The 14,904-nt window shown below is 45.2% G+C and overlaps 1 protein-coding gene across 3 annotated transcripts in view; it reads left to right on the forward strand.

Annotated features, from left to right (window-relative positions):
* Positions 1-237: 237 nt before the first annotated feature.
* Positions 238-14,904, forward strand: part of LOC135045595 (complement decay-accelerating factor-like) — a 449,130-nt gene continuing 434,463 nt past the window's right edge. For 2 of the 3 annotated variants that reach the window (XM_063955312.1, XM_063955313.1), the window contains exon 1: positions 242-557. The gene's annotated coding sequence lies outside the window, so the exon portion shown is untranslated. Of the gene's footprint in view, positions 558-14,904 lie in introns of all 3 variants that reach the window. The other variant, XM_063955314.1, reaches the window with a different exon arrangement.

Raw genomic sequence — 14,904 nt, forward strand, 5'->3', positions numbered from 1 at the left:
CCCTGCCTTAGACAGTATATTTATCCATCTTTGCTGATGATTTTCTATGATCAGTATTGTTATCTTATACTTTTGTAGACTCACTCAGAGGGCCCATCCCTGCTCTGCACTGTGCTGCACAATGACATACAGTATAATCGGGTTGCTTGCATCTGTTACAGTACTGTTATGTGCAAGACATCAATTTCATAAACATGACATCCCCTGTAAGTGTAGTCACCGGATAATACGGGCCAGGGGGGATTTCGACATCAGGGCGGACTGAGCACGTCTGGAGGAGGAGGAGGGAGACCGTGGCACCGTGCTCTGCTCATGGACTTGTTCACTTTTGTGTCTGTTTCCAGTCAGTGTTTGGGGGAGGGCAGCTGCTGTGGCAGCGGGAAGAAGGCGTGCCGGGCAGTGGCCGGGTGGTACCCCGTGTAGCGGCAGCACATCACGGACTGTGTAGCAATACGCCTCCGTCCGCCAGTGCGGGCGATTGCAAGTACGGCAAAGCCATCACTGAGACTTGGAGTTGGGTCTAGGAGGCAATACTGACAGCGGTGACCCGGAGCAGGGTGAGTGTTGCTGTGCGCCAACCTCGGGAGGCACACCCATCCGTTTATCTGTAACGTGCAGCCACAGGTTTCCTTAAGCTGCTTAACTTGTGCTGTGATGTTCTTCCCCTATTAGTAACAGCTAATACAGCATATCCCTCGTTCGTTCAGATGTACAGTGTGGTGTGTGAGATGTACAGTGTGGTGTGTCAGATGTACAGTGTGGTGTGTCAGATGTACAGTGTGGTGTGTAGTATAGTAAGAATCTTCATTAGAAGTTGTTGTTTACAGACAAGTGTGATGGCATTTCTCATTCCTATTTATATATACTGTAAGTGTCTATAGACCTGAAGTGCAGCTTGCTGTCATTTTGTGTAACAGTAATGGCTATACGCCTTTTTTTAAGCATTTCTGGCTTAAAAGATGAGTAACGTGGGGCAGGGGGATTTGGGAGATACTCCTGAGACAGCTTTAACTAGGGCAGATCCATAAGAAAATGACAGAGGAGTCACCATGATGGGGGGGGGGGGGTGATTTATGCACCCATAAAAGTTGCGAGGCCCCGCTACAAGGGGCATTTTCTCACAGAATATGCCGTCATAGTGCCTGTCGTCTCTATCAAATAAGGATTATGGTTCAAAGGGTCGACAGTCAATAGGTCGACCAGTATTGGTAGACATGGACATGACTGACATGAGGAAAAGGTCGATAGAGTGGAATGGTCGATACTGGATATGTCGAAACATAAAAATGTCGACAATACATTTTTGGTGTCTCTTTTGCAAAACATGACCATGAACCCCAGGCACAGGTTGGGTGTGGTATGGAAGGTAGATAGTAACTAGTTCAACAGTGTCTAGGTCGACCACTATTGGTCAACAGTTACTAGATCGACAGGGTCTTTAGGTCGACATGGTCTAGGTCGACAGGTCAAAAGGTCGACATGAGTTTTTATGTTTTTTTGTGTGGTTTTCTTCGTAGAGTGACCGGGAACCCCAATAAGTGCACTGTGTCCTCTCGCATGGGCAAGGTGCCTCGCTCTGCTACCGCTTCGCTCGGCACAGGTTACCGTTCCCAATCGTAGTCCACATGGATCGTTAAGTATGAAAAGGTTCAAAAAAAGAAAAAAATAGTGAAAAACTCATGTCGACCATTTGACCTGTCGACCTAGAACATGTCGACCCAGAGACCCTGTCGACCTAGTTATTGTCGACCAATAGTGGTCGACCTAGATAGTGTCAACCTAGTTACTGTCGACCTAGAGACCGGACCCCGCACAAGTTACCATTCCCAGTCGTAGTCCACATGGATGCTAAAGTGTGAAAAGTAACAAAACAAATAGAAAAAAAGACGTCAATCTTTTCATATGTCGTCAACCTTTTCATGTGTTGACCTGTACCATGTCGACCATTTTAATGTGTCATCCTTTTTTCCATGTCGACCTTATCCACGTCGACCAATAGTGGTCGACCCATTGATTGTCGACCTAATTACTGTCGACCTACCATCCGGATAGCCAAATAAGACGGAGACATTCCTGCTGCATTCACAGGGCCAACCCGAGCCTCATTTTTTTTAAAGCGCCCCTTGGTGAAATAAACCCCAATATTTTTACATAACTGTGCTTGGTGTGTGACATATTGGGAGTACAGTTAATAATGTAACAAAAACAAAAGGGAATCTGTAGATCAAAAGACCATCTATATATAAATGTGGATATGATTTAATACTATACTCATACCTCTTTCACACCACACAAATATCCCGGTATCGACCCGGTATATTGGCAGGTTGACACGGGTTGCTGTGCGGCGTGAAAAAGGCCATGACGAATTCCTGGGTCGCCTGACTCGGTAATTCAACCCTGGAATAAAGCCGTGTTATTCCCGGGTTAAATACCGGGTCAGGTGCAGTGTGAACGGGTTGCCGGGTCGATACATAGGAATATGCGGCATGGAGATGATCTCATCTCCCAGCGCGGCCTCCGCACCCTCCCCCGATGACGCTACGTCCCCGGCCCCGATGGCAACCTGACCCGATATTGCTGGTTCAGGGAAGCCAGTGTTAGGGTCCATTGCCAGGACAAGTTTCCAACTCCCGTGTGCGACCTGACATTTGCGATATGAAAGCGGTATCAGTGGCGTCACCAGGGTTGGCGTAACCAAGTGCAGTAACTCATGGTGTAACCATATATGGACCTTCTCCTGCATCAGACCATACAGAATCCTCAGTAATAATATAGAATGGCCTCAATGGGGGGAAAAAACATACACATACTGTACAGGCAACCACATGACAAATTCAAACACATTAGCCACCACATGAATATAAAACACATAGGCTTCATTTGAAAAAAAACACACACATAGGCCCCTACATGAGTAAAAACACACATTAGTGCCCACAAAAAAAGTAATAAAAACACATAGGATTAGCATGAAAAAGCTTGCTGTAGCCTCCCAAAAATCATTTTCAGTATATACACGGATTTGATGTTTTATGCTTGTGATTTGCCCCCACTTCTACCATCATACTTAGCACATCTGAAGTTATATTTAACATACCTAATTTGTTTTATACTTGTTTTATATGAGACTTGGCAGTCACTAGGATGTGCTGGGAGTTTTTTCACTCTATTCTTTTGGCTATAGGCCAGGGAGAAGAGTTTCCTGTCCTCCATAGCTGCTAGTGTTATGTTTACAGATTGTTATATGGTAGATACCAGATCCAAATGGGCTAAAGGACCTCTGATGTCATAACCATGTGACCTTCTGACAAGGTTGCGGATTCAGTGCACAAGGGGTATGATTAGGGTTAGGTTGTGGGGGTCGGGATGGTTATCGTGAGGCTACGGGTTATTGTTACACTTAAGGGCCCCACACACTAGGACGATAATGCCCGATTTAATACGATTTGGGGAATTCGGCCCGATATACAGATAGATCCACGGTTATCTTGACTTCTTTGCTGCGCCTAGGCACACCATGGTTTATTTACATAAACCCTTCATCTATTGTTCTCAGCTGCAATACAATACAGAGAACAATACAGCAGGGGATTAAGTCTGACTGCCCAGTCTCAGTTAATCCTATTAAAGGCCAAGATAAACATGGACCCATCTGTATCGGATGAAATAGGGCATTTTGGAGGGGATTGGATCCTCCAGATTCAATCATGTCCGACCCCACAGGCATGGCTGAGATCGCTCAGGATCGCCCAAGATACATTGTATGCAAAAGGACAGCATGCAATGTATCTTGGGTGATCCTATCCCTCCGGGAGGCTGCCGGGGTGATCACCTGCGTCATGTCAGACGGACATGTCACGTAAGTGTATGGGGCCCTTTAGGCTGTGGGGAGAGGACAGTTAGGGTTAGGCTGCTGTGGGATATGGTTAGGTTAGGCTGTGGGAGTGGACTTTTAGGGTTAGGCTGCTGAGGGGGACTGTGGCTAGGGTTAGGCTGTGGGGTATCGGGACAGTTAGGGTTAGGCTATAGGGGAGGGCGTGCGGATAGTTAGGCTACAGGAGAGAACGGTTAGGCTGCAGAGGGGTGGGACAGTTCAGGTTAGGCTGTGGTGAGGAGACAGGGTTAGGCAGTGGGGGGGAGTGGAGATGGTTAGGCTGCAGGAGGGAAGGTTAGGGTGATGTACAGTTAGGGTTAGGCTGCAGGAGAGGTTGGTTAAGGTTTGGCTGCAGGAGGGTATGGTTAGGGTTAGGCTGCGGGGGGGGGGGGGAAGACGGTCAATGTTAGGCTTAGGCTGCGTGGAGGGGACAATTAGGGTTAGGCTGGGGGGGGTATGGTTAGGATTAGGCTGAGGGCGGGGGCGGTTAGGGTTAGTCTGCAGAAGGGTACGGTTAGAGTTAGGCTGCGGGTTATAGTTAGGCTGTGGGGAGGGGACATTTAGGGTCAGGGTGCTGGAGGATATGGTTAGGGTTAGGCTGCTGGAGGATATGGTTAGGGTTAGGCTGCTGGATTAGCGGTAGAAAACTCTAGTACTGAGCCTGGACATATATGTACATGTCTGAACGTATATGTACACATGCCTTTTTATACACTGGATATTGTATGGAATACAGTATTAATAATTAACATGGATGGTGTAGGTAGTGTAGGCCAGTGTTTCCCAACCTCGGTTTTCAAGGCACAATAACAGTGCAGGTTTTAGTGATATCCATGATTGAGCACATATGGTTAAATGAAAATAACAGGTATTAAGTCACCTGTGCTCAAATATGACTATCGTTAAAACCTGGACTGTTAGTGTGCATTGAGTTATAAACGCCTGGCATAGGCTGTATCGAACATATTTAACTGATATAAACATAAATCAGGAAAAAGTAAAACTTTCCATAATAAATAAACAAACAAACAAACAAACAAACAAACAAACAAACAAACATACATAATAGAACCCGTAGGAGACAGAACTGCACTTTCTAGGCACACATTCTCCCACCTCATGGTAAGGCACTTGTCTCTTCGTATTGGCAGCTACTCTCTGATCCAGTGCACTGATACCCCTTTCACATCTCCAATGCCGGATCCCACCCGAAAATTGGAAACGGGTCCTTCCCGGGCGGGATCCGGCATTGGAGCCCCTGCACTGGCTTACCGACCCGGCATATTGCCATAGCAGGAGGAGGAGCTGTCAGCGGGGGCGGTGGTGGAGGTGGTCCAGGGAGATGAGCTCATCTCTGTGCCAACTCTCCCTATGTAGTAAACGGGTCCTGGGTCGCATCGACCCTGGAACCCGTTTACACTGCCGCTGACCCAGTATTCAACCCGGGAATAACCTATCTTATTACTCGGGTTGAATTACTGGTCAGGCGATCCCGGGAATTCTCCAAGGCCCCTTTCACATCGCACACTGACCTGTGTCGACCCGGCAATATGCCGGGTCGATAACGGGTTATATTTGCGATGTGAAAGGGGTATAATTGAGCACTCAGATCTCCACAAGCGGCAAACTTGGTAGAAGAAGCTGCTATACTGGTCATGTGCAGCAGCTACGCATTGTTCCTTAAACTGCATGTTGTAGTGGCAGCTGTAGTAATTGTATAATATACCAGTGGTTACTAAACTTTTTTGGATCACGGCGCCCTAGAGTATCAGAATATTTTTTCATGGCAACCCTAGGCCAAAAGTTTTTTTTTAGAGAAATTTAGAAAGAAATATTAAATTAGGTAAACTGTGTTTATATGACATCCTTAGGCACAATTGTGTGGTGAGGGACAAGATTTGTTTTGGTTTGTCCACATTTTATTATTGACAGCTATCAGCACTGGTTTTGCCTATTACACTGACCATAAATAATTTGAATTGGTCCTGGACCACCAATACAAGGCACCCCTGCATTAGTATATAACCACTGTTATATACTAATGCTATCTTAGTCACAATTTGAGCTGCTGGCTAAGAGGAAACCCCCTGTATTTGCCTATGAGATAGTGCCTTTACAGCTTGGCATACCTTGTGTAATGGGCCAGTCTGCTCTCCATTAAATAAAAAAATGGCAGACCCAAGAGATATAGGTAATCCATAACTTTGGAGTTGCTATTTTAGGAGGTAATTAATATTATCATATGTGTACATGACGATGGGATATTTTATGAGCCAACTTCATGGTTTCTTTTTTTTTTAAAGAAATTCAGCATAAGCTAATTATTGCCATATTTTCTTCAAGTTATGCTATGTGAAGCTGTTTAAAAAATGTAATAAAGGCAAAACATTTCTTGTACAATAAAATGCATTCACTATAGGTATAGAAAAATATGTGGTAATGGTTATACTATTTATACACTGACTGGCTGCAATAGTAAGGCAAAATACGCAACTGATCATCTATATCTAATCTACGTAATTACTGAGATGTATATTTCCGTATTTTGGCCCTCATTCCGAGTTGTTCGCTCGCAAGCTGCTTTTAGCAGCATTGCACACGCTAAGCCGCCGCCTACTGGGAGTGAATCTTAGCTTAGCAAAATTGCGAACGAAAGATTCGCAATATTGCGAAAAGACTTCTCTGTGCAGTTTCTGAGTAGCTCGAGACTTACTCTGCCAGTGCGATCAGTTCAGTGCTTGTCGTTCCTGGTTTGACGTCACAAACACACCCAGCGTTCGCCCAGACACTCCTCCGTTTCTCCAGACACTCCCGCGTTTTTCCCAGAAACGGCAGCGTTTTTACACACACTCCCATAAAACGGCCTGTTTCCACCCAGAAACACCCACTTCCTGTCAATCACACTACGATCTCCAGAACGAAGAAAAAACCTTGTAATGCCGTGAGTAAAATACCAATCTTCATAGCAAATTTACTTGGCGCAGTCGCAGTGCGAACATTGCGCATGCGCAATTAGCGGAAAATCGCTGCGATGCGAAGAAAATTACCGAGCGAACAACTCGGAATGACCACCTTTATTTTTGTTATTTCTTATAATTTGACATCTGTAACCTCTCAGATCTTTCCATAAATCTTTAAATGTTTGTTTTGTACCCTGACAACTCTAGATAGAGGGGCAAATGCATCCCAATTAGGGCTACACATGCAAAGTCCCTTTTTGTCTGGGCCTATGCCCCAAGCATAAAGCATACTCAGGGCAGTAGAGAGCCTGGCTGGGCCCAGGGGGTGTGGTCTACTTAGAAAAAAATGTATTTTAAGCGCCTCCCTGGCCAGACTGCTACCCAGCACACAGGAGTGTAAGCTGGACTGAGGAGAAGAGCTGCAGCTGTTGCTGCCAGTTAAGGGGAAGGAGGACCGGGGCCCCAACTAGGCGCTCATGGGGCCCCTCCATCAGACCTGGGCCCGAGTAATTAGTACCCTCCCCCCCTCTCTACACCACTGAGCATGCTTTGATAATTCCGTCATCTAACTTTATCAGCATAACTGTCAGGGACATTACATGTATCTCACTATCAGAGCACATTAACTGTATCACTTGACTGGTGCCGAACTGAGTTTGCATTATAGTCACGCATATCCGTAAATCTTGATGGGTCAAGGGCAGAGTTTAGTATTATACTCACAATTAATATTTTATCACTCTGTTCATTATACAGTTTACATCCCCCTAGTATGAAGTCACTTTAGTACAATTGTGCTGTCTCCGCAACAGAAACTAGCACTCTTTCGGTTAAGGCGGGTACACACTACTAGACGATATTGTGGACGATGTCCCCGATTCCGACACATCGTTCACGATATCATCTGGTATGTATGCACTATGTTATGGGAGTGTCACAGGCATGTCACTTAACTAATTCCAAACTGCATAATCATTGACATTGGAGGCAATATTCTGAGGAAAATCTGACCTAGGATACGACTGATGCAGGTGTCAATGGTGCGACTGATGGTTGCGTCTAAAGCCACACCAAGCAGTACTTGATAGTCTAAAGCATGGGTCTTCAATCTGCGGCCCTCCAGCTGTTGTGGAACTACACATGCCAGCATGCCCTGACAGTTTTAGCATGCCTTAATAGCAAAACTGTGGCAGGGCATGCTGGGATGTGTAGTTCCACAGCAGCTGGAGGGCCACAGGTTGAAGACCCAAAGTCTAAAGCATCTTTAGATGCTCAAAGTTGTGTCTCAGGGGGTAATTCAGAGTTGATCGCAGCAGCAAATTTGTTAGCATTTGGGCAAAACCATGGGGGTAATTCTGAGTTGATCGCAGCAGGAACTTTGTAAGCAATTGGGCAAAACCATGTGCACTGCAGGGGGGGCAGATATAACATGTGCAGAGAGAGTTAGATTTGGGTGGATTATTTTGTTTCTGTGCAGCGTAAATACTGGCTGCTTTACACTGTGACAATGCTAAATTCCTTTGTCGTATAACAACCCTTTATGAAGCTAAGAACACTGTACGCTGTTTACTTAAGAAGTACCGTAATGGTACGCTAGTTGCGTAACGATCGCTCAGCCGTAGGCGAGACGCTCAAGCGTCACGTTCGCTCACGGCCCAGGGATCACAGGACACGTTATTGGCTATGACTAGAGTAATGATTCGCTATGGCGTAGCTTACGCTCGAGACCACGAGGAGGTCACCAGCGGTGCAGACGCTCACAACGCTATACCTTAATGTTTAAACCTTATACCAAAGAAATACAAAGAATACCTTAATGTGAGTACAGGGTGTAAGTGCAACCTTGTGTAACCTGACTAACTACAAAGCTGCTTGAGCGTCACCGACGCTCAAGTGAACACTTAACACTATAGAAAATACACAGATACTGGTTTAGGTTCCAAAGCCTATTAACTGTATTATATCTAATATACTTGTAAAAGGGGATAACAGTACAAATGATACACTACAATATAACAGAGACTTCCTAACCACAGAACTAAACAATAAATACAAAAAGACAATACTACTCTGACCTAAATGAAATACGATACAATACTATCTAATACAATACAATACTAGCCTAGTCTAGGGGAGATATGAGAGAACAGAACAGAGAGAGAGAGAGAGAGAGAGAGAGAGAGAGATGAGATGAGAGAAATTGGCTCACAGAAAGACAATGATTACGGAGAGAAACTTACGCACAAAGGGTATGATCGCCTGCGCCTCGATATCCAGCTCCCGGCTATCAGCAGATAACCGTTGATGAGAGAGTGAGAGCTGGATGTGGTCGGCCTGCCTATTTATGCCCCACACACAATGCAATCTCCTGGTCCTACAATCCCATTGTCCATTGGCCGAAGGAATTCGGCCCTGCATCATAACAAAAGGTCATAGGGTGATTCATACAGGTGGGCTGTGACGATTTCCAACAGCTCAGGTGGGTGGGAAACTGGGTTTCCCGCTGCATACCTGAGTATGTGTAATTAATAGATATGGACATAAACTTCTTATGTCCATAACTATTCGCACGAGCGATTAATACGCTCCAAACCAACACCGGAATATTGCTAATTAAATACTCTTCCGATGGGTACCAAACACTGCTGTATGATTCCTGTTAGACCCTTCGTACGATATAAAGAGGGATTCCTCAGCTCTGGGACATTGTATTTTAACCAAACTTTCAGAATCTATCAAAGGGACCATGATCTATAAACTACATTAATTGTGAAAATATGTAACGAATGAGTCGCACGCTACGACTACATAAACTCTACCGTAAATGCGCATACCGCGCCTGCGAGTGCACGCTATTGCGGGTATGCGCCTCCACGGGAGAGCGTACGCACGCGCAGCGCGGACCAGTGTGCGGTGCAAATATGGCAACGTGCATTGAGACATTTTTCTGACTTTGACAGTCCACCCTTTGGCAGTCAATAATAACTGCCACAAAACATTTAAGGAGAAAAATGTAAGTCAGGGGTTAATTGATTTCCATGGTTGGGTAGGGGAGGAGAGAGGAGAAGGTGTGAAGAGGGTATGACCTAGTGAGATAGCAGAAGCATGTGTGTATGAATCCATGTTTGGGGGGTCATGTATCATCGTGCCGTACGTGTTGTAAATCAAGCTTCGAGGTATTGCGAAGTATACATTTGAATTCCTTCTTATCCTGTGGTACAGGTCTGTGGATGGGCTGTCAAACTTTACCGAGCTCATTTCGGCTGTGGTTGTAACAAAATGGGGAGCACATTTTAGTTGATGATACATGAATGGGGGAGGTATGTGGTTGCTGATATCTGTGCCTGTATTCCCTATCGTCTATGTGTGTCGTTACCTGAGGGTTGTAGAGATGAAGATAAAGAACACTTACGAAAAATGCAATGATATTCTATGTCAGGGAAATGTACATCTGTTGTTGAAGTTGTGTTCGGTATCTGTTGAGAGTCGTCTTCTTTGCGCTGTTTTGCTCCTTAGGCATGAGCAACAAGCTTTGTCAGTGCCATTAGATTTACAAAAATGTTGGGCTAGCGTGAGTTTAAAAATACTAGGGAAACTGGGGATCCATGGCAAAGTTCATCAAGTGTCCATATTTAAAGTTGTCAAATCTTCTTCTTTGGTCAATCCGTTGTCTGTATACATCTCGTCTCGTCAGCTTCCTCGTCCAAGGGGGTCTTTGTATCTTGGAGAAAAGCAGAAAAACAGGTGAAAGAAACGGACCGTATAATCGCATTTTCATCACATTCTGGTTTCTATCATTGGGTCATAAATCAAATCCAGGTTAATTACGGTTTCCTCACTCCTCAAGCTCATCACTTTTGTACTTTGTTTGCACCTCATTAAAGCCTGCCCGCATCTAAATATCAATCCAATCGATATAACGACACCCAAGGTACATAGTAGAAACTTTCCAACATCCATTATGACTCCTTGAGCCCAGTCTCCTAAACCGGAGAACCAATTTCGCGGGTTCAACCATGACACCCAACCAGTCAGCTCATTACCTACAGCAGCAAGGGTGAGATTGTGTTTTCGACGAAATTCCCACTTCAATTGGAGAATATCGTCCATCTTTTGGTCTATGACCTCTACCGGATCCTCGGTGCTATTTGTGATATACGTGCAACACTTTATGCCGTACTGTGTTGCCAATGTAACACAATATCCGCCTGTTACTGCTGTAAGATAATTAAGAACCATCCTATGCTGAACTAGTTCTGTTTTGTAAGCTTGAAGTTCTCTTCCAGTGTATCTAAACGTGTCATCATACATTTCAGTGATATTATCTAACAAATTGGCGAGTGCGGAAATGTATCTATAATTCATCACTCCTCGAGCGGTACGAGTGAAATCTAACGCTACCAGAACCTGAATCCCGGTGGATTCATGGATAAGATCAGAGGCCGGATGCTCTAACCTTTCTGACAGTTGTCTTTTAACTCGGTGCTCGTAATGAGTGTGAGTATAAGGAGCTTGGGCACCACGGTGTATGTCCTTCATTTTGTCATGTGTAACAGTCATCACTTCAGGCAATACTTTTCCAATATAACACAATCCTTCAGAGTTTGGGGCAAGCCACTTGTACGCCTTTCTCCCGCATATGAAATATGCATCATCGGGGAGAACATATGGGACGGAGAAGGACATGACCATGTTACAAACCTTCCAGGTGAAATCTCCTGACCCTAATTCTTCCATCTGCCTAATGCACGTATCGGTTTGTACGATATGTGCACAGTATCCTGGTGATACCTCTCCAACTCTAGTAATCCTGTTTCCTAAGGTATATCGATACCGGAAAGATTTTCCTCTACTGGCTATGTGGCGTACGAGCTCTGTATCTGTAGGCATTCTATCTGCTCTGTGTGAAAAGGTCATGGTAAGGTTGCTCCATGACACTTCCCAATTTCCCGGTTTTCTGGGATTGGAGATGTTAAAACATATGAGGGACCTATCCACATGGTATTGGTGGAGCTTCAAACTAGGAGGGCTGGAGATATTAAACCTCCGGTCCACCGGTCTCCCACCACTTAGCTCAAGTACCTCCCCTAACGTTAAAGGAAATGGTACTAGCCCTGATTTGCTATGACCCTGAGGTACTTGAGAGCATACCCAACAATCTGTTTGGTTTAACACGTTACCCACTAAGGAGTGATAGTCACTCAATGGATGCCGGTCTATATGGATATTAAAACTAGATTGGCATTTCTTTATGCATCCATCTTCAACCAGATTATCACAGAGCCTACAGATACAATTTTCTTCAGCTAACAATCCATCACATTTTCTTCTATCGGATCGTTTTCTGATACTCGCCTTTGCTTGTTGGTTTGGTTGATCTTGGAAAACTACACCTCCATCATCATAATCGGAACCCATTCCAGAACCTCTTTTGACCTCTATGGTACTCTCGCCGGAACAGACTGCTCTGGTCAACATCATGGTTAACATCAAAATCCGGATCACAGTCTCTTGGGGCAAGTCCATCTTTGAGGAGGAAATAGAGAAGAATGAGAAGGGGGAAAAAGAAATTTTAAGGGAGAGGGGCTGGGAAGTGGAGAAAAACAATAAAAGGGAGAAGGGAGTCGACAACTGCTTTCGGTCTTCAAGGCTCAGGTGCCGCCTCAGTCCTCCTGGAACAGACACTCTAGTGATACAACCTCTACCGTCTGTTCCTTATCACGGGACTTCTCTGGATCGGCCACCTTTTTGCAGTGGGATGAATGGACCCAAGTCTCTCTCTCAGCAACCTTCAATGCTGTGGTGCTAGTCAATAAGACCTGGTATGGTCCTTCCCATCTATCAATAAGACAACCTGAGCGTAGAAAATTTCGTATCATTACATAATCCCCAGGTTCAATGTCATGACAATTACTATTTGGTAAATCAGGAATCACCAACTTCAGATTATCATTTTGATTCCTCAACTGTTTACTCATGTTAATCAAGTATTTTACAGTTACTTCATTGTTACATTTCAAATCATCCTGAGGGTTAATCATGACATGCGGTTGTCGACCAAACAAGATTTCAAAAGGGGACAGATTAAGAGGGGACCTGGGAGTGGTTCTGATGCTATACAAAACAATGGGTAAAGCTTCTGGCCACGTCAATCCTGTCTCTGCCATTACTTTACTCAATTTATTTTTAATAGTGCTGTTCACTCTTTCGACCTTCGCACTCGCCTGTGGACGGTACGGAGTGTGCAGCTTGCTATCAATACCCATCAATTTACACATTCCTTGAAAGACATCACCTGTAAAATGGGTACCCCTATCACTTTCAATGATTCTAGGGATACCATATCTACATACAAATTCCTGCACAATTTTCTTAGCTGTAAACATAGCGGTATTTGTAGCTGCTGGAAAAGCTTCGACCCAATTCGAGAAAACATCTATACAGACAAGTACATATTTCAAATTTCGACATGGGGGTAATTGAATGAAGTCAATTTGTATTACCTGGAAAGGGCCGCCGGCAGGTGGGATATGGGATGGTTCTGTAGGTATTGCTTTTCCAATATTCTTTCTCAGACAGGTAAGGCATGACATTGCTCTTTTACCCGCATGAGAGGAGAATCCTGGGGCGCACCAGTATGCTCTTACCAATTTGCACATCCCCTCCTTGCCTAGATGAGTCAGCCCGTGAGCTGCTTCAGCCAGACATGGAAGGTATGCCCTGGGGGCCACTGGTTTACCATGTCCATCCGTCCAGAGCCCTGAGGACTCCTGGCCATATCCCTTTGCCTTCCAGACTGCTCTTTCCTGTGTGGAACACAAATTCTGCATCTCACACAACTTCTGTGTGTTGATGGTATTAAATACCATCAACTGTGTGGTGTTTGTCCGTGTGGGGGTAGCAGCTGCAAGCTTTGCGGCTTCGTCTGCTCGGCTGTTACCAAGGGATACTGGGTCTTGGCTATATGTATGTGCTTTACATTTGATAACAGCCACTCTGTCGGGTTCCTGTATTGCTGTTAGAAGCCTTTTTATGTGAGCTGCATGCGCTATCGGTGTACCAGCTGCCGTCATGAAATTTCTGAGACGCCATAGCGCTCCGAAATCATGTACTACCCCGAACGCGTATCTAGAATTGGTGTAGATATTGGCAGACTTACCCTTAGCCAATTCACATGCTCTGGTTAGGGCGACCAGTTCAGCAACCTGGGCTGAGTGAGGTGGGCCTAGCGGTTCCGCTTCTATGGTGTCTTGGTCATCTACGACTGCGTATCCAGTACACAAGTCTCCCGAGTCTGACTGTCTGTGACAACTACCGTCCGTGTAGAACGTGAGTTCTGCATCTTCCAGTGGATTGTCACTGATGTCAGGCCTTGCGGTAAAATTTTGGGTCAAATATTCCATACAATCATGTGTATCTTCCTTTGCATTAAATCCTCCTTCCCCATCACTCTCACCTTCCACCCTTTGTGTCTGACCAGGCACACCTGGGAGAAATGTTGCAGGATTTAATGCGCTGCATCTCCTTATGGTGATGTTTACGGGGGCCATTAATGCCAATTCCCATCTTGTAAACCTTGCTGATGAGACGTGTCTGGTTTGGGCAGAATTCAATAAGGCAGATACCGCATGCGGTGTATGGATTGTGAGGTTGTGGCCTAGCACGACATCTTCGCTTTTTGTTACTAGCAATGCTATCGCCGCAACGCTACGCAAGCATGTGGGGAGGGATCGCGCCACCGTGTCTAGCTGAGCGCTGTAGTATGCAATTGGCCTGCTGGCATCACCGTGTTTTTGTGTTAGTACACCTGCTGCGCACCCAGCACTTTCTGTTCCGTATAGTTCAAAGGGTTTCCCATAGTCTGGCATACCTAGTGCTGGTGCCTGCGTTAGGCACTGTTTGAGTCTCTCAAATGCTGTTTCAGATTCGTCTGTATGCGAAATCCGATCAGGTTTGTTTGAAGAGACCATTTCCTGCAAAGGTAGCGCCAATATGGAAAACCCTGGGATCCAATTACGGCAATACCCACACATTCCTAAAAACGTCCTGATCTGTTGTTGGGTTTGT

The sequence above is a fragment of the Pseudophryne corroboree genome, chromosome 2, assembly GCF_028390025.1.
Source record: "Pseudophryne corroboree isolate aPseCor3 chromosome 2, aPseCor3.hap2, whole genome shotgun sequence".
In the NCBI taxonomy this organism is placed as follows: Eukaryota; Metazoa; Chordata; class Amphibia; order Anura; family Myobatrachidae; genus Pseudophryne; species Pseudophryne corroboree.